The sequence below is a fragment of the Passer domesticus genome, chromosome 1 (genome assembly GCF_036417665.1).
Source record: "Passer domesticus isolate bPasDom1 chromosome 1, bPasDom1.hap1, whole genome shotgun sequence".
In the NCBI taxonomy this organism is placed as follows: Eukaryota; Metazoa; Chordata; class Aves; order Passeriformes; family Passeridae; genus Passer; species Passer domesticus.
The window spans coordinates 74,084,250-74,088,847 of NC_087474.1; the positions used below are offsets into that span (position 1 = coordinate 74,084,250).

Genomic DNA, 4,598 nt, shown 5'->3' on the forward strand with positions numbered 1-4,598 from the left:
GTCAAAAAAAGAACTTTGGCTTGCTTGCATCAGGAATGTGCCTGGAAACAGAGAGCAGGATTCAGATACAGCCTTTTTCTTACCCTCAGACACTGGCCAAAGCCACCTCCCTGTACTTTGGCCAAAAGGCAAAGTCCCCGTGATGGAAGGGAAGTCTCTGCCTTGCAGTGCTGCCCAGCAGAGGTGATTGTCCCATTGCCAATGATGGAGCATGGAGTGATCCTGTTCCTCTCTTAACTGGGCTATGATTTGTGTACAACCACACAAATTTGTCCCCATGTCTGCCCATTCAGACATCCCCTCCCACCACATCCCCCAAGCCCATACTCGGGATTTACAGAAGGAAGCACCACAGTGTTTTTTATCTCTCCAGCCAGGCCTGCACCCAAAGATCTGGGGCATGAGCATCCACCTCACCTCACAAAGACAACCAGCCTTGGTTGTTCTCTCCACAGTCAACAGAATCTGCTGTTAGACCTCATAGGCCCTGGAGACAGCTCACTCTTAGCATCTCAGCTAGGCAGGATACATTTCAGCCTTCCTGCCCAGAGAAATAGAACTTGCACCTAACAGTAGCACCTTACCAAAACCAGCCAACAAAGCTCTGCCCACACATCTTAATGCCTGCACAATAGTGGGGCAAGGGCAACATTTTCCCCTCTGTGCACAACCCAGCCCACACCTGCATTCAGGGTAGCTGAATAACTAAATTAAATTTTCCTCTTAGCTGCTTATTTGGAAGCAAATAGCAGAAGCAAGACACAGCAGTGAGTTACCAGCTGAAACAAGTCCACAGACTCAGATGATCCCAGGCAAATGATATTTGAATCAAGCACCTCCCTCTTGACATGCAGCATCTGAAAGCACACAACATTCATTTTTTATCCTTATGAGCCTTCCACTGTCCAGCACTGTCAGCTTGTGATACATTCTCCAGAGAACAAGACTATGTGCCCCACCAGCTCCCAGATTTTGCAAGAATCCCGGCATTCCATTAATTTTTTAACAAAAAAAAAAAAAAAAGTGCTTTGTCTGCTTCTGCAGTTCAGACCACAAAACCCACCCACCTGCTTTGTTCAGGCAATGGCAACAGGCCCTTCCTGAGGATGTTCTCTCCCAACATGCCATCATGGATTTTCTCTGCACATTCCCTGGTGCCTTGCTGTACAGTAAACTGAGTTGCTCTGTGACACTTATTCAGCAGCTCATCCCCAGCCCCTGACCTTCTTCACTTCACCCTTGGCTTCCAGCTGAATATACACACCCCGACTAATTGTGTTTCCAAACAATAGCTAAACACAGGTCTGGCATCAGCAGCAAGCTCTTAATCAGGCTTCAGTAGTATTGTCTGACCAGAGGCTAGCACGGGGAGAGGCCCCTTGCCAATGGGGAAGGGAAGTTGGGATAAATACTTGTACCAAGACCCACAGAGAAAGAGTGGGAGGGCTAGAAGAACTCCTTGTAAAGAGAGTGGGGGTTAACAAGAGAGCACAGTACCTTTCAACCCTCTGTTTTGTTTTGTACTTCAAGGTGCAGTAAAACTCCTCAGTTTACAAGGAAAGCAGGTTGCCTTAAAGGTTTTAAAACTGGCCTCAGCTGAGCAGCAGTTCTCCCAGACTGGATTTTGGAGATTACATTTCACTCCATGAATAATACTTTCATTCATTTTTTCCATCTACCTCTACCAGAGATAGTTGATTTTCATCTCCATTAAAACACAGAAAGATAAAGGCCTGAAGTAGTAACTACCTAAAATACAGGCAACTACCTAAAATACAGAGGTGTTGTGCACAGAGCTTTAGGTCATTAAAAATCATCATGGAGAAATTTGGGTATACTGTTGAGTGAGGCAGCAAGAAAAACTGAGTACCTTAGAATGGATTTTGAAGAAAAGTACCAATTGCTTTGATTATATACATATATATATATTTTGATTATATACATATATATATATTTAAGGGGAAAAAGGAGCTTCAGACTAAATTAGCAGTGGAGGCAAAAAATATACAAGCATACAATATAGATAAAGAGTTTTGCATGCTTTCCATTTGTTTCCCATCTGCTGTGCAAGTAGCTAGTTCATCAATATACATTGGCCACAGTTTATCTAAAGGAATCTTGGCCTTGGGAGCAGCTCCTGCATTTACTGTTCTTTAATGCAGCAGTAAGACCTCAGGGACAGCTCATAAGCAGAAAGTCCATCCCCTGATAATCCTCATACAAAAGAAAGCAGTCCTCAGGACATGCTGGCAGACAAAGCAAAGCGTGGAAAAAAGCCTAAGCCTGCTCTGTGCTACGCCTGTGTCCAAAGCAGTAAGTCCTAGACTGCAGCCAGGTACAAGTTTAAAGCCAGCTTAGTCCTCCTTCCTTCCCAAGTGTGCCAAAGGGCAAGCGAGGCACATCTCATGCTCCAGCCAGCTGGAGAGTAACGAGAAGCACAGATAAAGAGGCTTAGCTGAAATTTAGATTATGGATTAATGCATCCTGCACCAACTGGAGAAATTATCCCTGAGTTAACAAGGACGAGTGCAGAAGGGAGAGCACAGGGGTCTAGATGACAAGTTTATCAGCTGTTGAGCAACCTGGTATTCAAGGGCTGACTCTTCCAGTGTACAGTTCTTTAATATCACCTTGGCCAGTTAAAGAGAGCTTCTGCTTGTTATGTTTCCCAGTTGTGTGAGGTTACCACAGTGTGTATCTGGATCACCGGGATTCACCTAAGAAACAGCAGAAGTAAACACGTTTGGTACCAATATAAAGCCTTTCTTTGAATGGCCATTTTATATAAACCCCTATCACATGGTCACCATTGCTATTCCACTGGAGAGGGAGGGATCCAGAGCAGCTAACTAAATACAGATAGTTATAAAAGGGCTGGAATAGGTCAGTGCAAACATTAAATGCTTGCACACAATCCTTTGATGGTCAGAAGCAGTCAGACACCAGGGAGAAGTCAGAGAGAACTCCCTTATCATCAGGCTGAAGCCATTCATTCTGAAGAGCACAAAGAGAAAACCAAACCAAACCAATCCAAACCCCCTACCTTTCACAGTTTCTCTAATGTCACCAAAGCCAGAAATACTCAGATTTTACAAGAAAGACAGATCTACAACACACCCAGCAATGCAAACAGCTCAGTGGAGTGTGGCAAAGCAAGACACCCAGAGGGCCACCCTGAGAGCCGCCCACACATGAGCTGGCACATGCAGGGACACAGGACCAGCCACCACACCTGCAGCCTGGGCTCAGACCCAGGGCAAACATTTGCCTTTCACAACAAAAACAAATGAGAGACTTTGGGTTGCCCCAAATGAACATAAATATTTTTCTCTAGGAATTCTTCTGTTTTGTTTTTCTGTGTGCAGGTTTTTTTTTCCTTTAAACTAACAAAGAGCAGGGTAGAAGTGAAGGGGCTCTCTGAAAACACTTTAAAGATTTATTTACTTTAATACCAAAGCAAGGGGATCTAGCATCTACTTAAATTCCATGAATACATACATTTCTTATTAGCATCATTATAATGACATTAAAGAACAGATTCACTCATCTGCCTACAAATTATTCTGCCTTTGCTCACAATGCCTGTTCATGTCCCAGAAGTCTCATTTAATATTAGTCTTTTTCTCCCTTCTCTCATTCATGACATTTCTGTATGTTCATGATTATTTATTTGGCATGGCATTTTGATGTAAGAGAACAACCAAGCCTTGTGTGCATACATAGCACAGAATTTCCACTTTAAGAGAACTTGGATTCTGTAATTTAGAGATGGCACAAAAAACTAACTTAAGGAGTGAAAGCTGAGAGGTGTTATCTGTGCATGGCCTTTGGCAAGACAAATTGAAGTCATATCATCCACTTCAGCACCTTGAACCTTGCTCTGCTATTGAACCAGAAAAAAAACATCTTGACCCTATGCAGCTGGCCTGCCATACCACCAGCAGTGGCACCCCAAGCCTGCTCAAATGGACAGGGGAAACAAAAAGGTGTCTCAAGCTCTCTGCATGAGAGCTTAGAGATAGACACAGCCCTGCAATTTCCTCCCAGTGACACAGAGCTTCTCCCAGACCTAGGTGACTTCTTTCACAGCTCAGCCCAAAGCCATTTGCAAGCAGCAGAAGGACTCAGTGACTTCACTGGATTGCAGAGCTCACCTTGCTGTTAAAATCACTCTTGCCCAGGTTAAGCAGCAAACAAAGACACTTCCCTGCATCACACAAAGGATGATAGCAGCAACACGGGCCATGCCTGTTGCCTGCTTGCCCACAGCTATGCAAACCCTAACAGCTACAGACACCTGGAAAAGGAACTGCTGGCTGCTTCCCTCCCTGCTCATGAAGCATTTGAGCTACAGCCATTGTTTATTCAAGAACCTAATAAGAGATGACTGTGGCTATTTTCCACTTAACATCATTAGTTAAAAAGAAATTTATTACAGATGGAGAACAGCCATTGTGTTTTATTACCAATAATTTGCTTCCTGGGATTTAAGAGCAGATCTATTTTGGCAGATCTGTTCCCTTAGGCTGCAGACACTACAAGGTGTGGCCACGCTCTGTGTTTACAAGCCATTACCAGGGCTGCTTTTGGCTTTTTTC

At 44.0% G+C, this 4,598-nt stretch overlaps 1 long non-coding RNA gene across 1 annotated transcript; it reads right to left on the reverse strand.

The window, feature by feature from the left end:
* Positions 1 to 2,208: 2,208 nt before the first annotated feature.
* On the reverse strand, positions 2,209 to 4,317 carry LOC135288269 (uncharacterized). The gene is made up of 2 exons (XR_010351471.1): positions 4,155 to 4,317; positions 2,209 to 2,717 (listed from the first exon to the last, which is right to left on the reverse strand). It is a non-coding gene; the product is annotated as an uncharacterized LOC135288269 (long non-coding RNA).
* Between the last annotated feature and the right edge of the window lie 281 nt (positions 4,318 to 4,598).